At 35.5% G+C, this 21,791-nt stretch overlaps 1 protein-coding gene across 1 annotated transcript in view; it reads right to left on the reverse strand.

The window, feature by feature from the left end:
- The window catches only part of SORBS2 (sorbin and SH3 domain containing 2), a 299,053-nt gene that overhangs the window by 148,969 nt on the left and 128,293 nt on the right, over positions 1–21,791 (reverse strand). Inside the window, exon 2 of the mRNA XM_006916395.3 lies at positions 13,324–13,462. The gene's annotated coding sequence lies outside the window, so the exon portion shown is untranslated. The remainder of the gene's footprint in view (positions 1–13,323; positions 13,463–21,791) is intronic.

Below are 21,791 nucleotides of genomic sequence, written 5' to 3' on the forward strand. Positions count from 1 at the left end.
GCGCGCACACACACACACACACACACACACACACACAATTTGTGTTGATCTATGGAAGAAATATATCTTTTACATCGAAATTTGTATTTCTCTGAAATGAAGTTCAATGTGAGGAAAAAAACTTTAAACTTTTTCTTTCACTTTTAATTTCTTATATGCTTTGAAGCAAACATCTGACTATATGTCAAAAGACTTGAATTCATAGCTGCAATCAGTAAGGTCTTTATTCATTGAGAAGCTTTGTTTCAATATCACTCTGTTGGACTTTTTCTTTGGATGTTTATTTTAAAAATCCTTAGTCAAAACTCAAATAAAATTTGCTCAAAGTCACGTTCATCTTTCATAGGTCATTTTAGAAATCACACTCCTTCAATATTTAAATAAGAGCAAATACAATACTGTCACTATAATCCATGGGAAATTTATATATACCAGTACTGCTAGCTATCATTCTAAAGGTATTTTCCCAAGAGACAAAGGCCATTACATAAATTCATTGGCATTTAGAGAGTAGGTGTTCATGATAATGCCTGACATATAGGTTTTTGGAGGAATCATGGCCATCTCTCTATTCTTCACTCTCAGCTACTGACCAAAGGGGCTCTCATTCTCAGCATAGTGCAATGCCTCTTCTGATTTCCATCCCACCCAAGTAATTCATTGTCCAAATAATTTAACTAAGATCCAAATCTAGAAGCCTTTTTGTTATTGACCTTTGGTTCTCAAAATTGTAGATTCTGCTCGTAGCCTCCTGCATCTTTCTTTCACAGATCTTATTACAATTTAAAACACGTGACTACTTGGGCAATTAACCTTTCCTTAACCGTTTCACACTGTACTGTAAGCTCCACAGGGTAGTCCCCAGAAAGACTGCCCCAGAGGCCAGGACAACAATTATTGATTAAATGGCATAAAGACCAATGTTCCCATAAATGTTAAAAGATCCTGAGGATTGGTATTTGGAATTTCATCCTTCATAACATGAGAATAAGATAGTTATATTTACTTTAATTATGGTAATAATTCAATGCTCTCCCAGGATATGATTCTGTCCCTTGTTTTTGTATTTTTTACTGAACATTACAGCTGGGTACCTTTAACACTTGGCTGTGCATATATCTAAGATGAATGATGTTACACGTAAATTAGAAAGGAAGGAAATTAGGAGTTTACTAATAAAACCCAAACTGTTTTAAGTGTCCCCAGATAATAACTTTTAACGCCTAAGCAATTTCATATTCATCGAATAAAATAGTCATAAGAATCTAATTTTATATGCTTCAGTCATTGATTTCTTAAAGACTCTTTTCATGATCACATGTTTACCATATGGAGTTTGCGGTTTAAAACTTTGCATTCTGACTATAGCCAGAATTTTTTGACAGATTTTTTAATATGTTTTTAACATGTTTACCATTTAGCATTTGCCTACAACCGTCATATCAATATTTAATAAGTGGCAATGACACAGGTCGTCTGTGAACATAGTCATTACTCTGTCAGGAGAAATTTGAGGTAAAGGGTTCTTTGAGATAAGTAACAGGACAGACATTGGATCTCTGTTCCATGCCTGGTACAGTAAGCCACGCCCTTTCCTTACTATTGAGTCTGGAAAAGTTGACAGCTCTGCCTTTTATGTGGGAAAACAAGGGGCTATTTAGGCTAAACTCCAGGTACTGAATTTACTTCCTTTGGTTGACATGGTCAATTTTCCTGGTCCCTAAATCCTGAAGAGAAAGCAAAGTGACTGTATATGCTATATAATAGGGAGTTTGATTGATGGGAATTCTACGTGTGAAACGTGTTTATATTGGTAAAAGAATTCTGGCCTTAAGGGATTAGACTGGAAGGCAGAGAGAATGGATGTAGAGTGGTCAGGACACTACTGAGAAATTCTAGTCAAAAATGTTGCAACAGCCTTCTAGCTAGGGCAAGAGGTGAAGATGTGCCTGTAGGCGGAATCAATGAGTAGTGACCAAGTTGGTATGTAGAAAAATTTGAATGTTTAAGATTCTAGTCCTGAGTAATTAGGTGACACAATTATTAAAGTATAGCTCTGGGGAAGAAGAACAGGTTGGGAGGTGGAAGATGATGAATTTTAGACCTACTGAGTTTGAGGTATGTGACAGACATTCAAATGAGATGTCTAGCAGTTACTTGGATTGGTGAGTCTGGAACTCCAGACAGAGATCAGGGATAGAGAGATAGATCTTGAGATTATCATAAGGGAGGAAACCGGTGAAGTCAGGGGAGATTAGATAAAAGGGACAGAACTGGAGGGAATAGCTTTAAGGTCAAGAGAGAGGCACCAGTAAGTGAAATGCAGAAGAAAGCAGAGATTGGAGGAAAATTCTTGCGTCACAGAAAGCAAAAGGAGAAGAGATTCTGATGAAGGTCAGGGAATCAAGAGTATCTAACGCCAGTAATCTGAAAGTCTTTTTTATTTTTTTTTACATTTGCTTTCAAACAGTACTTCTTGGTAATTATGTAATATTTGGTTTCCCAGCGTTAGTAATGATGATATGAGGAAATTCAAAGTTATCCCTTGTGTTAGAATTTCATGGTTTCTCTCAACGTGTTTATCATTTAAATATTTTCATATACTTTCATGGACTTTACCTAGAAACATAGAAATTATCTTTTTTTCTTTGAATTTTATGATTTAAAATTAAGAACTTTTGGCTTGTGCTGAATTTTAAGAGTACATGTAAAATTACTTGTCATAAAATAAGAACAGTAAAAAATCATTCACTATTATTCAACATTTGTCAAAATTCTGAAAAAGATACTGATGTCTGCTGGCTTTTCTATTTTAGCACAGTGGAGCGATTCTATGCCTAAAACAAGTAGAAAAAAATCAAAATAAAAATTCTCAAAATTAACCATTGATTCCTATGGAATAGTAATGAAAAAAATCATTAGGCTTTTCTCCCTTGATATCAAAGAAACATTAAGTGTAAAAACGAAGGAAGAGTTATATATATGTGAATATTTTGAATAAATTCAATTCAACTGAGAAGATTGCCTATATGTTATAAAATCACTTTTCACACATTTATTGCATGTAGCATCTTGAAACAAGAAGATAAAATATGCTTATTCATTGCTGGATTCAAACAAATTCTCATAAAGCATAATGATAAATCACTTAATAATTTAAAGAGCAAATATCACATTTAGTAGGTTTAAAGAATCATATATAACAATGCCTTGTGCAATGATACACACTATAAAAATGATCTTGGAGGTTTACAATAAATATTTGTCTGCTAAAGATCTAAATTTATTTTCTTTTCTATTTTACCATTATAGAAGTTTTGGACCTAGACAAAAATACAAAAATATAGGGCAAATATGATACCAGTTGCACTTTTTCCTTTCTGTACATTTTCAGAAAATCTGGGCTGCTTTAAGTTTAAAAAAATATTAATACTGTCTCAATATTAGCAGATGACAAATTTATTCTGTATCTAGAATGTCTCTTAAATTTAAGGCATGGGAGCTGGAGGGAAAATACTTTTTGATGCAAGTCTTTATTCAGACATTCAAAAGATTAAAATAATATAACAAATATCCATGTGCCCACCATTCATCTTAAAATAAAAGACAATCTGAATTCAATTAAAGCCTGTAGTACACCTCTTTGATTGAGCTATCCTCCCTTCCTCCAAAGGAATTTCTTATTTTTTCAGTCCATATATTTCTGTGTACTTTTATGATATAGGTTTTTATAATTGATGCTTTTTTTTTTTAAGGTTAAAGCAATTCTTTCCTATGTTTGGTTGTGAATTTTTATCTTGAAAGATTGTTTTGAAATTTATAAATGTTTTCTGCATTGAGATTTGTCTACAGTCAGAGTGTCAGAGTATTAAGTTTTAAACTCCATATGATTCGTATAGGATGGTGAAAGGAGTCTTTAAGTAATAAATGACTGAAGCAATATAAAAAGATCCTTTTGACAATATTTCATTCAATAAATATGAAATTGTTTATGGCATTAAAAGTCATTTTCTGTAGTCACTTAAAACACTCCTAATTTTCCTCCTTTCTGATTGATATGTAGGTTATTTGAAAAACAGAGTCAAGTGTTAAAATTACCAAGCTATAATGTTTACTGAAAAATACAAAATGGTCTTCTGTCAAGTGTTTTTACACATCTGCTCTTATTCAGTCATTCAGAATATTGACTAGAAAAAGGGTGTATGTGAATATATAAAATTATGATGTGCACACAAAACGATTTTTCTCCCTCAATGCTTTTTGTTTAATTTCAATATCCGAAATAGATAAAATATTGTAAGGAGGATAAAAAATCTCACTCCAATCAAGTTTTCTCACCTTAGCATAAAAATTATCACTTTGTTTCCAGACAAGTTTTGCACAAGCTGAGGTTCTTAAGTGAGAATCTCACCATATTAGACAAAGAAAGCCTGAGTGCCAATTCTAAATTAATTTTGGAACATAAATTGCAACCAACAATTTATAAAGTAAAGTTGCTCAAACATAAACTAACATGAAATATATTTTATAATGGAGACCAGTAGTCGCCTTAAAAAATTTTTTTTATCAAAAAAACCTTTCATTATTCTTTATACAAAAAAATTGTCTCTTACTGAATTTACCTTTTCACTCAGTTTTTTATTCCTTTACCTGGTTTTTAAATGTTTTTCATCATAAGCCACAGTTGTCTGTGATATTAATATAAAATTTAGAAACTTGTTTATATCTAATTTTGGTTTTATTCTGTCTTGAATGAAGATAATCATAGTTGATATTAAAAGCAGATTTTGATAACTTAATTCTGTGTCAGAAGTAGTAACGGTAAACTATTAATTTTTATATTAAACAATTTGCAAACAATTGTTCACTTTTTATATGTAAGTAATTTATATTTCAAATTATAAAAACAATTTATAAATAAAATAATTGATTAAAATTTTTATTTTGTTTAACTAACTTAAAAATATAAAACAATTTATATTTCGAGTTATAAAATAATTTTTATAGCAAACAATTTGATTTCTTACTTAAATTCAACCTCTAAGAAATGATAAAGCTATTTACTTCTTCCAAAGTTAGCATTTTACTGCACTATGCAGTCAGAGACAATGACCACTTCCTACTTCATAATGAGGCCTAGATCCTTGACATTTAACACCTTCTTACATTAGCACAGAACTTCCTTTTTATCTCCAACACTCCTCTGCTGAATCCTTCAGTACAGGCTCACTGTTCTCGTCTATTTGCAGGTGTGCACATGAAGGTTGACCAGATGCCAGTCCATACCTTCCAACCCTTGGCACCGCTGGAACCACAGGATGTGGTTTCTAATCTAATTGCACATTGAGATAGCCATATTTGCTTCTGGATAGTTTTCCATTCTTAACCATGGTCTTCTGTCTCAATATAATAATTTTTTTTTAAAGTGAATACTTTCATAGTAAAAATAATCATGTAAAATAGAAAATATTTTTTTGATCTATAGATCAAAACTATATTTGTTAACTATATTTGGTTGTATGTTCATTAAATTCACGTAAAATGCACCATATGTTACTTCAACATTCCTGTTTTTTGTTTGTTTGTTTGTTTGTTTTTTATTCTTGGGTATTTTTAACATTAAGAATTTGTTCTAAAAGTTGAGTTCTGTGTAGTTTTAAAATATTTAAATGGTCAGCTTAAACAAACACAAAATTTCTGAACACTACTTGGAACTAAATTAAAAACCAACCAAATTTCTTAGGTTTGCAAAATTGAATGAGAGAAGTACCACTGAGCTGAATACATGTCAAGAGCAATGATTCCACTAGAATTAAACCAATTCAAAGTTGTACTTGGATCAGGATATGCAACGGTCAAAGTAACCAAAATACAATGCTTTAAAAACATATGCTGTACATGTGTTTTTCCATTAAACTAAATTCAATTTCTTTTTTTCAGGCCCAAATTTATCTTTAGAACAAGAGATTAATGTTTCTTTTCTATCTTTTCTAATATCAAACAGACTTTTCATAAGAGTACATTATTTTATTTACACAGTATCAAGTTACTAATCTGATTCTTTTTTGCTGTCCTTTATCATTGGTTTCAATCAGCCAAGTCATATCTTTGGTTCATTATGCCATGGCACATTCATGTCTTTCTCTATAATCCTCATCCCCTTTTCTCTCAGTGAAAGATAGAAAGTCAAAACTTGTTATAATTCAAAAATATCTCTTTTATCTCTTGGACAATAGTTTTCTTGTTATCCTTTGGCTATTATTTCTAACCTTTTTTATGTCTTTGTATTTTGAAACTGGGTGGAATGGCACACTTTGAAAGATCTTGACATGAGAGTCAATCTACCATTTGCTATTTACTAGCATGTAGAGTGGATGATGAAGCAATTTATCTGAGTATCGCTATCCTCATCTGTACACTGGGCACATAATGCCTGCATGACCAAACTTATCTTAATAGTAATACCACCAAACATTAAAATAGATAATCAAAGAAATCAAAGTAATTATTGAAGATGAAATAGCTATGCATTTGGTGAAACAAGAAAAATACAACTTATTATTTCTGATAATACTGAGTTTTAAGTAAAATTACAGGTGCAATTATTTTGCAGGTAAAGGTTTAATTTCTAGGACAAAGTCTAGCTAAAGAGGACAGTATTGAACGGTTCTGATGCCTCATACTCTGCACCGGCTGATATTGGCTTTTCATTTCTACTGTTCTTATCTCTGTCCCCTTCCTCTCAGTTACATCTACTTCAAAGGGGGTGTTCAGGGTTTCATCTCTCTAATCATTTTGAACATTGATCAGCAATAATACTAACATATGAACCTAATTGTGAAAATTTTCTTCTCAACAAATAAATGCCAACCCGATACACCATTCTGGGGACACTCCCATTAGACCTAAGTTTTTGCTATACCAGATTTCTGGGTAGTCTCTGAGTACCGAGTTGTCTCTCCTGAGTCTTTGGTCACAATCACCTTTTTCCATTTGAATGCTCTCTTATCCGACTCAAAGTTCCAATTTAAATACAGTTTTTCCATCTGTGATAATGTCTCTGATTTTCTAGCACTATAGATGCCTGACTTCCAACCCCAGTTCTGTGTTCTGATAGCCCTGTGGACCTCTACATCACTGTTATTATCTAGGTGTGTTGTCTGATTGTCCCACCAGAGTGCTAATCTGTGTGTGGCACAGTTCTTTGCACACAATAAGTGGAAGGCTTGGTAACAGAATTCCATATTCAATTAATAGTCTTGATTGATCATATTTTAAATAATGCATAATGTCCTTACATTTATTTAAGAAAGAAACAACTGATTTCTTCCTTTTAAGACTGCATTTGAGACTTTTGAGGACTACATCTAAGACCTTGAATCTCCCACCAAACTTAACAATAAAAAACAGATTTGATCATATTTAATTGAATTTGTTTCAAAATGAAGGACAGGAGAGTATGTGAGGGCAACACGTAGCCTGTTAATCTGAAAAGGCAAGGAAGCTTATCTTTACATATCACATGAAGGTATTACCAGCCACAGGCTGAAAATCCATAAATAATAAAAAAAAAAATTCTTCAAGTGAAAAAGTAAGTGGCTGATAAGATCTTGTTCAAATATTAAAATGGATGCCCTGGTCTTGGTTGCTAACCTCATTCTTCAATAAAAGGAACAAGAGCTTCTTGAAGAAATGACTGATTCTAGGACTGAGGCAGGAAATACACAAAACAAGCCTGGAGCACCTTATGATACCAGGAAAAAAACCCTCACAATGATGAGAATACGTCAAAGGGACACAGGAGCCAAGAAAAAGAGATGCCAATACCTAAAGCTAGAAAAATTTGAGCAACAAAATAAGTAAAGTAGTATTGAATTATAATCCAAAGTATAAAATAAATATCCATGTATTCATACTGATATAAACAAATGATTGAACTTAAATAAATTGGAGAGAAAAGACAAATCTTCCATGCAGAAGAATTCCAAATAATTTAGATACTCCATCAGGAGGAGCATAACTCTACTCTGTTAGTGTGGGCTGTACAATGTTACTTCTTCCAAAAGAGTACAATATGGAAAAGGGGAGAAAGAGTGACATTACAGTGGAGAAACCTGACCAACACTCTCTCAGCCAGGTGATCAAAGGCCAATATCCACAGTGATACCTCATGTTGATGGTACGTACCCTTGATATGACACGATGAGCATGGCACTTTATGTCTGTGGTCTTCCTCCCCAGAACCCATAAGGCCAGTCTAATCATCAAGAAACATCAGACAAATTCTAATAGAAAGCAGTCTCTAAGTTTAAAATTGTTCTAAAATAAAGTTTGGTTAACAAAAAATGGATATTTTGTTCTGACCTAAGGGGCTGCCCTTGTGTCCATTATATTTTTAATTCCGATATGAAGTATTCAACAGTTATTAAACATAACTCTGTCTGTAAGGCACATGAAGATGTTCTTCTAACTCAGAGGGACATGGGCCAGCTTTGTAACATGTGTGAATCTTGCAGCCACCAAAGCTAGCTACCTTGGGGCTTTTTCTTCCTTCAACAACTCAAGAATGGTGAAGTTTGCAAGGGAAGGCTTTTGTTTCTCTTGGAAAAAGAGAAGTGGAAATAACAGAAAAGAGGGATAATGCCATGAGAAAAGAAAAAAAAAATGTTGTACCAAAAGCCTTAGGGAGGTCCTCAGCCCAATTAGAAGAAAGAGGAATTTCCTTCTCCATTCTCTATTTTAACTCAAACCCAGTGAGCTGACTTCCCCATGGAGATAAGAATGATTAGAGGGTCACTGGGGTCTCCTACTCCGTGATTCCCCAGGATAAGCTCAGCACGAGCGTGGCATTAAGGAGACCTGACATCTCCTAACAGTCTCTACATTTAAACCTGTAAGAAATGCCCACATCTTTTTGACAGTCCATCTTGGATAGGTACGAGAAGAAGGCTTTAAGATCATTGTTGTATTTGAGTACTGTAATTATTAAAGCATTATTTTAAGTACTACTTCTTATTTCAGAGATGATTATACTATCCAAATAACAAATAAAAATTTAGTCGGAGAACAGTGACTTTCCTGGAAATGATTGTTTATCTGCTTCAGGTAAATGATCCTCTTAGGTGTATTGGGGGGATACTTTATTTTGTGTCATCATGGTCTGATCAGACTGATACTAATTTCTTTTTTATGAAAACAAATATGATGCATATATAAATTTAACTTTTAATAATATATCCTAGAGGAATGGATAAGTATTACACGGACCCCTTTTTCTGACCATAAATTGAGCACAGGAGAAGATTTCTAAGGGACTGATTTTTGCATTCTTAAATGACTAGTGAGGTCTTTCTTGAAAGGAGAGGGCCTTATAGTGTGTTAAAGAAACATTTACACATGCACAAATTTGGTATTTGTTTTCAACCTGGTATTGTGCCCTTTCCCTTTTCCTGTGTTATTATAGATGATTGTTTCCCAAATATTGAGTTTCTTATATCTTGATGTATTTAGTGAGAATCTCCTTGTAGGATAGTCCTGAATTGTAGTCTCTTATTTTCTCTAGCACCTCCATTTGAGCATCTTCTTTTCCTCTGGCTCATTGTACTAGTTTTGGGATAAAATCAGATATGCTGATACATATGCTGACCTGAATAGTAAGGTCAGTGTTCAAATGCAGCTCTTACATATAGAACCCACAAGTTTTGTTATTTATTATTAGCTTTTCAAATGCTTTACTTAGTATGGGATTAATTAGTTATTTTGCAAATCACCTGCTAAAACACAAACTGTATCTTTAATAAAAAGTCTATATTTTTAAACAAAAATATGACTACAAAGTTTTCAAAATGAAATTTGATGACAACTTAATTTTATAATAAATAACTATAAATCTTACTAAATTCAGTCTGATTAAATCATTAATGAAGCCATAAGTTCATTTTTATAAAAATCCTTCAAATGAATTGAGAAATCCTTCAACTAATAAAATGACATATCAAATCCTAGTTTCCTGGGTTGCTTAGCATCAACAATGGCTAAAGATCCCTGTAGATCTTTCTAAGATTGGCTCATGCAACTTTATCTACAAGTACATAGCTCTCCCAATTTGTCATATTTCCATTGGAAGTTATTTGCCATTTCTGGAATCCTAATGATCAGAATGTGGTGTCTTCAATAAGAAAAATAATACCAAAAAAATTCAATATTCAGCCAACACAAATTTATATGATTAACAAAAGAAAGAAATGTTTTCAGATCCTGGGCTTGATTATCTTTGCTTTAGATGTGACAGATTTGCTGTACAAAGCTTACGAATCCCCTTTCCTCTCCACCTACCACTACCCCTTCCCAGAACACACACACACACACCTTCACAACGTGCCCTACTGACTATTAACACACACATCAGCTCCAAATCACCAAACTTTTCTGAAGGAAATTGTCTCTGCTGAGTACGTCTTTATTCTCATTTACATTACGTTACAAATAATAGTACCGAACTTTTCAATGCTTACAATGTTCTCTAGGAGCGTATCACTTGAACAGGCGAAAAAAAAATATCTGGAAGTTTATTATTTTTCCACCAATATATTTGACACCACCTTTGGAGAGTGAACAAAAAGCATACTGTCAAGTGGCTAGACCAGGACAAAATGTTACTGTTTGTTCCTCATGAGCACAGAGGTATATTTAAGCAAAGAAAGACATTCCATGACTCTCCTGGGACTTCCTTCAGCTGAATTATACCAACATGTTCACACCACTGTGGTTCAGACTGTGTAGGAATTTAAAATGCAAACTCTGGTTGCCAGTGCTTAAATACCACAACTATAAAAGTTTATATTAGGATTGAACTTGGCTTTAAAGTATCATAGACCAAATGGGAGTTTGTTGGAAAAAATGTGTGTACACAATGAAATTACAGAAGACGTGAAAATAAGGGATGTCCTTGTTTGACAGATTCTATACTTATACAATTAAGCCTCAGAGTCACTAGAAGTCACCTGGCTTTGGATTATGTTTCAAATCCAGGCTCACTGACATTCATGAAACTTCTGGCAAAACATGGGCCAAGTTTTGAGCGACGCTGGGTAAAATACTTCTTTCATGTGGAACCTGTGTGAAACTCAGTGGCTTTGGCTAGGTTTCACCTGGAGTTTCACATTCAAACAATCCAAAGTTTCAGGGGTGAAGAGACACAAAGAAACAAAACAACAACAACAAAATAGGAAAAAATAGCTTCCCCAAGAATGAAACGGCCATCTATCATCCTCCAAACCCATTTCATCCCGGTGCCACTGGATTCTGCAAATGAACTTGTATTACCTTTAGTAATATACTTGCGCTCAGCAATGCCAGATCAGGGTTTTCTAGTATTAGGAGAACATTCTAGATCCCCAAAGGCAGTGAAGTCCATGCTCAAAATAACTGGAGGATTTAGAATTTTGACCCATCACAAAAATGTGATGATTAAAATGTTCCCTACAATGCAGAATGAAGGGGTGGGGGGAAGTAGCAATTAAATGTCCAGTGTTTGGAAATAAAAATTGGACTGAACATCTCTGCGTTTTCCTACGAATAGTCCAAATTCTAGAGATCATATTGCATCTAATCCGGAGAAACCTCTCTCACAGCATTCTCCCTAGCTCCACCCCTCTGAAATCTTGTTCTGTGGACACTTGCTTCCTTCCTTCTCAGCAAGGTGCAGAATACCGGAGTGGACTGCATCAGCTCTGAGGAGTCCTTGACTTGGAGTTAAATGGTCTCCTGACAGGATTAGGCTCATTCTACTCCTAACCTTCAACAGATCAGGCAGGGACAGTTTGCCAGGGACCGTCAAACTCACTATCTGGCTGAGCACTTTGAAAATACCCTCTGCCTGGGGTGGAGAAAAAAAGGTAACAAACTTATGTAATATTCACATGAATTTTCTTTAAAATAAAGAGAACATTTAGAAGTTAATTGAATGGTTAGAAAGTGCCACATTGCCTCTTTTAGGAAATACTTTTTTAAAAAAATATTCCTTATTCTTCATTCATCAGAAGTTTTACTATCAGAACAGACTTTTGGCTACAGAGGGTCTTTTTTGTTTTTTTCTTTATTTTCCTATTCTTTTTTAAATTTCTTTTCTTTCTTTCTTTTTAATTTTTCTTCTTCTTCTTCTTTTTAAGTTACCCAGAAGATCTCTGTGTGTTTAAAATGCATGCTTTCTTTTGACACGTCATCACTGATATCAATAAACTTTTTTTGGAAACAAGAATTTTTAAATTCCAAGGATTTCAGTGTCCCTGTTAAAAAGGCAACAGTTAGGCCCTAGGGCATGTGGTAATTTTGAGTCAGCAGGGCAATCAAATGAGGAGGTTGACAGAATCAGATTCTTTGCATTGTCATTTGCTGCTTGCTGGGGAGCAGAGAGTTGTCATAAAGTCTATCTGATGAGAGAACCTTGCCATAAAAGAAACTTTTCCCTGCAGTCAGGGATCCCTTCACAAGTAAAACGTAAGACATATCAGTGAGAGAAAACCAAAGCCCAATAGATTATTTAAAGGAAATTATTTAAAAGCATGAAACAACAACAACAAAAGACTTTTTACTGACCGTAGTCAATACCCACAACCAAAGTAAATGTTGTGTTTGAAGTTAAAGTCCACAGATCAAAGTACTTTGCAAAATGTTAAGTGCAAGCATAAGGAGTGGGGACGGGAGACACAGTAAACTATCCAAAATATAATGCTGTCACATTAGAGAAACCTGCTAGCAAAAGACTTTTGGCTAGGTGAGGAATTCTCAGATCTGAGTCACCGAATTGTGCTAGGAACATACAAAAAAGTAAAACAAACAAACAACTTCTACTTTCACACTAGCAATGAACAAACAGTGACGGAAGAACAAAATAAAATAGAGCTCGCTCGTGGTCCTTAAAAAACAATTACTAATAGATTTTCTTTACTCAGGTGGTTGCATCTTTTTCCTTTAAAAAAAATGCCCTTCATTAGTTAGAAATAGTAAGTAGTCTAAACAACAAAATTATGACGTCTCAAAGGGCTGCTCACTGCCCTGGCAAAGAGGGGTAATTAAGGTTCTGGGGCAGCTCAGGCGAAGGCCGGTCTGTACTACAGGTCAGCGTGACAGGGAGCTTCAAGCAAAGTTTAAAATTACAGCCACAAAAAATGTACAGATGCCCCTGCCGTATTCTGGGACACCGTATCTACCTGAAGATCATTCGCAGCCTCTGCTTATTTTCATTATAAGTAAGTTATTTAAAAAGCATTAGTCATAAACATATCATAAACCAATTAAATAATTCCAGAATAAAACTCTTACCTCCAGGCAGCAGGGTTCAACAGTTGCTCTGAACAGAGGAAGTAGGAGTCAGTGGCCTTTACATGTAGAGATTGTTTATTTAGCCCCTTTTAAAAGGTCTTGAACTCCAGAGATTTAAGATTAAGTCCAATCCAAGTGTCTGAAAGGGAAAAAAAAGGCAAGAGAGAAGGCAAATAAGAGAGGAAAGAATCCCAGCTGCTGGGTGGTGCTACTGTTCTGAGAGCATTTGAGCTATTTTCAGCATTAACAGCAGCCGGACTTGTCTGCAAAGTGATGAAAAAATCGTGTCCGAATCGCCACACCCCCCCATCCCTTACGGGGACGGGGAGGGCACAAACCAGGAAACCCACACCAACTTGGTTTACTGTTCAAATAGTTGCTTAAATTTTGAGGAAAACTGCCCAGCACTATTGAAAACAAACAAACAAGAAAACTTGACTGGAATCTTAAAGAAACAGAGTGCCTGGCCATAATCCTGAAGTTTTCAAAATGATTTACCTGACTCATTGAAAATATACCTTATTGAGAGGGAAGACACTTCATCTGATATTTCGTTGCTCACTTATACATGGGTCTTAAAAAATATTTTAGATATCTCTGATTGGAATATCTATTGTCAGCCTATCCTTCTTAAGGCTGAAGGCAAACGGTTTATTTCTAGCATGCACCCAAATTTCCAGTTTCATCAAGTATGCTATTTTTGAAAGCTACTGGGTTAAGCTGTTGACATTTCTTATCTGTTGGCAGAGACTGGGGACCATTCAGTGACATGATGCAGGCAGACACCAATCCCCTGCTTCTCCCTCCAAAGGCCAATGAAGAAATAGTACAGACTGGGTCACCAACAAACTCTGAGCTTTCATTTTACTTCTAGAATTATAAATTAAGATCTAAAAGTTGTATTTACTCATTCATCCATTCATTTCATTCATGCATGTATTCATTCATTCAGCAAATATTTGTGGCAAGTACTTCTGAGTCTATTACATGCCAGGCACTTCGAGAATACAATAATGGGCAAAATAAACTCCTTGCTTCCAGTGGTTTACAGCACACAAACTCAGCAAGTGTAAAGAATAAAGACAAAATCTGTTACAAACTTTTACAGCTTCTTTCTTCTTATGATGAGACTATTCAAACCATAGCAATTGGAGATGAGATCTCTTTATACTATGACTGAAGGAAGATGCTATGCGTCATCAGACCAACTCCTGGCTTCCATTGCTTCATTATGTCTTTTACACCCCTAAGAAGGAAAACTAGTTACTTCCTACCAAGGGAACACTTAAGTATTTTTATAGAAGCCTTTATGGTAAGCAGATGAAATCCCTGAATCCTTTAAACTTCGTAACAAAGAGAATGCTTAAGCAGTCAGTGAGTTCTGCTGAGAGGTGAAAGGAGGTGAAAGAAGCGCCTCTGATCTTAGTGCAGTATAAACCGCCATGATATATTTTACAATTAATATGATGAAGGTTGGTTAAGAGACAGATCAAATCCAATTCTTTCCTTGTAATTAAAGAAAGACACTGAAACTGATTATGGAAAATACTAAGGATTATGCATGATATGTAAAAAAAAAAAGAGAGATGACTATTATTTCAAGTGAAATAAGGTGAAAGGGACTAAGAAGTACAAACTGCCAGTTATAAAAATAGTCATGGAGATGTAAAGTACAGCACTGGAATATAGTCAACGACGTTGTCAGACGGGTATAGATTTATGGGGGTGATCACTTCGTAATGTATATAAATGTCTGAAACTAATATAATGTTGTATGTTTAATATAAGTGAAAAATAAATTTAAAAAAATACTGAGGAATATGCACGATATGTAAAAAAAAAAGTGATTCCTATATTTCAAGTAGTATGGTAAAATCGTGAACTCCTTCAGCATAATTCACATATTAAAACTACACAAATATTTAAATTAAAAAAACTACAACTTAAGTTTGAGATATCTAATTAAAATTTTAAATAAGATTAACTTTATTTTTAAAATATACCAGAGTTTTAAAAAACATACCTGTAGAATAATGTATTTTTCTGTTGATTTATTTTAAATGGTCACATTTTAATATGTCTTAAATATCTGTCAGTTCAAAATAGAATATTCATATTACTTGGTCAAAATGATAAATGACAATTCTGACAAAAAACGGAAGCCTAGCCCAGAAAATTTTAAATTGCTTTTACTTTTTTCTCCTTATAGTCGTTTATAATGAAAGGGAAAATACATTTAAAAGTTGGCCTTCTTTGAGAAACTACGGAAGTTGAGGAAACTAATAAAGATGAACTATTTGACTTAAGTCAATCATTATTTTTAAATTCCAAGCTGCCTGCTTTCTACCTCAATACTGAGAGAAGCTCATTGCCTCATATTTAACTACAATCATATGGGGATATGTTCTAAGAAATGTGTTGTTAGGCAACTTTGTCATTGTGCGAACATCATAGAGTGCACTTACACAAACCTAGATGGAACAGCCTACTAATCACCTAGCCTGTTTGCTCCCAGGCTACAAACCTGTACAGCAGGTTATTGTACAAAGCAACACGAGATTAAATCAGGCACAAGAGGAAATGATGCAATCAAGAGGGGCAGCAAACGCAAGAGATGTGTGAGGCTGCTGCTTATGTAACGTAGCACACTGTTTTACAGTTTAAGAAATAAACCCACAGGGCCAAAATGACATAACTCATGCTAAAAAGCCCATGACACCAAACTTAGATTTAATACCTGATCTAATTGCAGTTTCCACCTCTCCCAGAAATGGAATCATAATCAACCAGTCTGAAATTTTCTGGAATCAATAATCGACCAGTAAGGTAACCGGTCACTACTCTTCGTTCCTCCATAGAAAGAAAATGCAATCTGCATGACTAAAACCCTTTAGGAAACCCTAATGACACATTTCTCTTCCCCCAAAGAAAGGGTGTCCTGGCTCCAAAATAATCTTTCTTCTCTCTTTTTAATAGTTCCCTTTCCCCACCCTTCTTCCTATACAAACCCTCCATTTTGTGCTACCCTTCATTGCTAGATGGATGCTACCTCATTCACAAATCTCTTAATAAAGCCACTTAGAGCTTCAAATTTACGCAGTTGAATTTCGTTTTTTTAACAGCACAGTAAATTTGTTTACCAGGATCACCACCTGTGAGTAATGCGTCAAGCTTAAACATTACCATGGCTGTGAGGTCACTAGGTGATAGAAATGTTTCAGCTCCATGATAATCTTATGGGACCTCCACTGTATATGCGGTCCATGATCCTAAACTTTGTTGTGTGGTGCATTACTGAATTATTAGAGTCATTTTGTATCATAATCTGCACTTGAATGAACAGATGATGACCCGCCAGCTGCTTCCATTCAAGATAAATCTTACCCTGCCATGTGACTCACTAGAGTCTCCTTCGTTCCCAAAGGATCCCTATTGTCCAAATAGCCTCTCAGTAAGAACCTTTCAGCAGATTTCGTGTCACAGAAGAGTACTTGTTGGGCTTTAGGCATATTTTAAAAGGTTAGAGGATACTAAATTTGGACTTTTCTACTTCCCCAACTATGATGCCTTTTATAAGCTATAGATGTCTTAACAATTGTACTAATGTTAATGATTTTATTAATATTCATTATCTTTCTTTTTTGTTTTTACAAATAAATTGATTTAAAATAATTGGGAAATGCTTATCTTAGAGTGCGCTTATTACATTGGTGAAACAGTAAACAGGGCTTTTGGCATAAGCCCTCCCCTGCATACAACGGGAATAATTATAGTACCGATCCACAGAGTCGTGGTAGGGCTTATACAAATAATGCACATAAGGTGCTTGACTAAGTAACGCCTGATACACAGCAAGCCTTCAATAAAAGCCAATGCTGTTATCACTGTCGTAATTCTAAAACTTGGCTGTCCAATATGGTGGATCCATGTGGCAATGGAACACTTACCATGTGGCTAGTCAGAACTGAGATGGCGTATAAGTGTAAAATACACATGAGACTTGGAAGACATAGAACGCAAAAAAAAAGAATGCACACTCTCACATTAATTTTTTATATTGATATATGCTAAAATGATAATATTTCAGATATATTAGATTAAATAAGATATTTTATTAAAGTTAATTTTATCAGTTTTGTTTCACTTTTTAAAATGTGACAACTAGAAAATTTTAAATTACATATGTGGTTTGCATTAATTTCTATTGGGCAGTGCCATCTAGGCCAGTGGTTCTCCAACTGTCAAAACAGAGATTACTGGGTCCCACCCCCAGTTTTAGGCCTAGTATGTCTGAGGAGGGTCCTGAAATTTTACATCTCTAGCAAGTCCCCAGGTGATTCTTGATGACAGTTTGAGAACCACTGGTCTTGAGTCCTGCTACTTAAAGAGTGGCCTGTGGACCAACATTACAGTCATCACTTGGGATCTTATTCAGAAATGCAAAATCTCAGGCCCTACCCCTCACTTACTGAATCAGCAAGTACATTTTAACAACATCCCCACATTAAAATTGGAGAGAAATTGATATAGTTCTTTCATCCTTGGATACTTATGAGACTTATAGAGAGAATTCTTTTAAATGCCAATATCCTGGACCAACTCTAGAGTATGCTTTAAGTAATCTAGATGAAACCCAAGCATCTGCATATCTAAAGAACTCCCCAGGTGATTCTAATGTAAAAGCAAGCACTGAGAGTTTGATGGGCAATGGGGCCTATCAGACCAGATGCAGAGGGGCCAGGATCCAGGGAGCAGACATGTTCCTCTTCGTGAGGGGCAGCTGCTTGGGGAATTGTCAGGTGCTGGGGGGACAAAACCTGAATAGACAGTGGAAACCAACAGCAAGGGGGTTGGGTGGGTGTTGTAACCCACAGGAGGAGCCTGGCAAGAGGCGTTCTATGCCTCCTCAGATCTGACAGAGGTCCCTAGTGCTCAAGACTGAATAAAGCAGAGCATAGCCTTGGTCTCAGAGGAACCGGAATACCAGAACAGAGATTCAGGCTCCAAAAAATAAGGACTTGGTTACAAAACACTGGTGCAAGTCACAAGTGGGACCAGCTGCCATGTTAACTGAGGTTCTTAAGCTCTCCATAATGACAGGTTTGGTTTCAGAGGCTCAAGCAGGAAGAATCTTTCAGAGATGAGGAGGAAAAAAAAAATTAGAAGTGTTGAAAGTCAGTTTGGTTATACATTTCCTTCTCTCCCTTCATAGCACACAATGAAAATTGAGACTGTTCTTAGCTAAGTATTGGTCTAATTAAAACAATGTATGCTAAGGCATAGTCGACAGTCCAAACTGTTCTAGAGGGTATTTATATCTCAGGAGAGGATCTTATTAACTCAACTCTCTAATGGTAAAGAGGCCTGCTGTTATTCTTCGGCACATCTCGGTCCCACCCTTAGATAAGTGTGCACATTATTTTGAATGATCTCACAAGTTGCCAAACGACTCCTCACTTTTTCAGGTGGCCACCAGAGCATCGTGTGCTCCAGATGGCTTTACAAAAATAAACTTGTCACTGTGAGAGAGAGAATGGGCCTACGTTGGTAATATTTAAAACTCCCAAAGTTGCATGCAGAGACCATTTGTAGCTTTACTTCTCATTTAATTGGTTGGTTGTTTCATAAAAATTTAAAAAATGCATAATGCTTTAGAGCAGAGAGTCTGGACACAGTTTGTGTGGGTTTGAATCCTGGTCTTGCCACTTTTATGTAATGTTGGGTCAGTGATTTCACCTTCCTGTGCCTCAGTTTCCTTCTCTATGACAAGACCTATCTCATTGGGGTATTGTGAGAATTAAAATAGTTACTTTAAAGGAATGTAGAAAAGTCTGGCTCATTGTAAATGCTATTGTTGGTTAAATAATTAAAATATAGTAGAATAACTACAGGTTTCCATATATGGTCAAATGTAATTTTTTTCAGATATTATGATGATTTCCAGAGACTTTTATGTGCATGGTTTCTTGAATACATCTATCTTAAGAGCTTCTTCGAGAGTTGTTTAATTTTTTTTCCCAAGAGAACTGAAAATTCTCAATTGACTCCTCATCACTTCCTATTATTTGAGAGGATCTCAGGAAGGAAGTGAATGTAGTTTTCCCATGAATATTGTTTTCTAGTTACATTTTTTCCCCCCTGAAGTCTTTTGAAAAGTGAGTTGGCAACTATAAATGTTTGAAGGCTTTCGTGGCCCATGTCAGTTTAGTAGCATTGTCTAATATTCCAGAACAATGTATCATTCTCTTAGATATTTTAGTGTTTAGGGAGGGGCAGCAAGACTGCCTGAAACACTGGTGTGAGTTTCAAAGCCGTATTGAAAAGGCAGTCAGATTCTCATACTACAGAGACTATTGAAATCAGATATGCAGCTTAAAGGAATGGGTGGAGCCCTGAAGTCAGGTATGGCGGATGCAAAATGAAGGCTACATTAAGTGTAATATTATCTTTTATCCTTGCCTGCTTCAAACACACGAAACGAAGTGAAGCACATGCAACAAAAATGATGTTGCTTGGGAGCATTGTGCACTTAGTGTCAGCCAGGCCGCCTACAGGAACCTCAGTCGTCTGAGAGTTCAACAATGAAAAAATGCATTTGAGAGGGGAAACTCAAGCCCACAAGTGATTTCAGACCAGTCACGAAGGGCTCTACGTTTGTGCCCTGAGGCGCAAGGCAGAAAACCTGGTCTACAAACACCTTCCTAACTCTAAGATCTGTTTTTGCTTGGATTTATGTAAATTACATTTGGCATCCCCACCCCAATTTACATCTGCAGCGGGAATATTTTGAAAGTTGTCAAATTATATGTCCAATAATTTCTAATACTTGGTTACTGATTTGAAGCAAATAAATTTTAGGAGATGATTTGCCATTCCATGTCTTATTATGCAATCTGGCACTGGACTTCACCAAATAAGGTGAAAATGTTAATGAATGGTTAAAGAACTATGATCAGATGCAAGAGATTATATAGAAATAAGTTCTGAAAACCTTCGTTAAAACTCTCTTTCCTAGTTCAAATTTTGTTTTTAAACATGCTGTCTGAATCCTGCATATATGTAAAAAGTGCCTCTGTTATTTATATAACCATGACTTAGCTTTTTTTGAATTCTATATTCCATTGAAATTGTTAGATCTGATCTAAAAATCTTTACGATAAACCTTCTTAAAGTGGCCTGTTTAAGGCTCTGCAAGACCTGGTATCTTCTACACCTCTACCCATGTCGCCCTACCTTCCTTCTAGCTCCATTTCTTCTGGCTTCTCTGGCCTCCTCTCATTTCCCGGAATGGGCCACATCCAGGGCCTATGTGTGCTGTTCCTCCCCTGCTCAGCGGTTAATACCACACATTCTTCAGCCCTCAGTTGAAGTGTCCTTTCCTCAGGAAGGGCTTCCCTGATCCAGCCAAGGTCAAGTGGGTTTTGTTTGTTTGTTTTGTTTTTTTTGCTTTTAACTCTTGAAGAATCATATTCTTCATTCCCATGAGTGTGAAATCTAGTTGCATTTATCTGAGAGATCGGTTCTCGTATTTCTCTTGCATTATACTGTAAGCTTCTGTTTTCCCTTCACTTCACATGTATTCCCCACACATGAATTTGTGTCTGGCATAAAGTAAGTGCTAAATATGTATTTGTTGAACAAATAAAGGATTAAATAAGTTCTTCAGAAGGCATTAAGTGACACACAATGACGTTTTTGTTATACATTTGTCAGAACTTGTGAAATAAGAAGTATTTTATTCTATAAAAAAGCAAAACACTATGCATTCTAATTAAGAGCTGTTTCAAACAAGAGGACTCTCTGAAATATATTCCTTTGTAGCAACATATTTGGTTTAAAGCTGTCTCAAGAGGCAAATGCGACTTGTTTTCCCCTCAAGATATAATATATTCTATTATCTTAATAATTTGCATTTATCTTCTAAAATAGATTTGAAATAAATCAAATTACCTGCACTCAGACAGCATATCTCCAGACCTTTTTCAGAACCATGTAATACTCTATTAGGGTGTATTAATCACTCAGTTGAGGTCCCTGATTAGGGCTGTTGAGAGAATTACATATCTGTCTATATATTGCTAGACGGTTATGCCACTTGGATCTCTGCAAGACATATCTGATATTGTTTATCGGGTAGCTAATGAGCAGACAGACAGACAGACAGACAGACATGAAGAGAGACACCAACAGTACTACCCAGCCATTATCATTCCTGTGGCATGAAAAGCTTTCTCGTGTCCACATTGTGTATCATTATAGTCATACAATGAATTACTGGTCACTAATGGAGAAGTTTGGAGGTCTGTGATCTTGTTCTCTGGCAGAGGGCCACGTGATCTCAACAGGAGAGAAAAAGAGAGATTTATGTGGCCTAGGCTGCAGAGCAAGTGGCCGGTGGCTGCTCTTTGCCCTGTTGTCTTTGAAGAGGCTGTGTAAACTCTTCTACCCTGGGCAGAGGTATGTTTATT

Source organism: Pteropus alecto, unplaced genomic scaffold (assembly GCF_000325575.1).
Source record: "Pteropus alecto unplaced genomic scaffold, ASM32557v1 scaffold24, whole genome shotgun sequence".
In the NCBI taxonomy this organism is placed as follows: domain Eukaryota; kingdom Metazoa; phylum Chordata; class Mammalia; order Chiroptera; family Pteropodidae; genus Pteropus; species Pteropus alecto.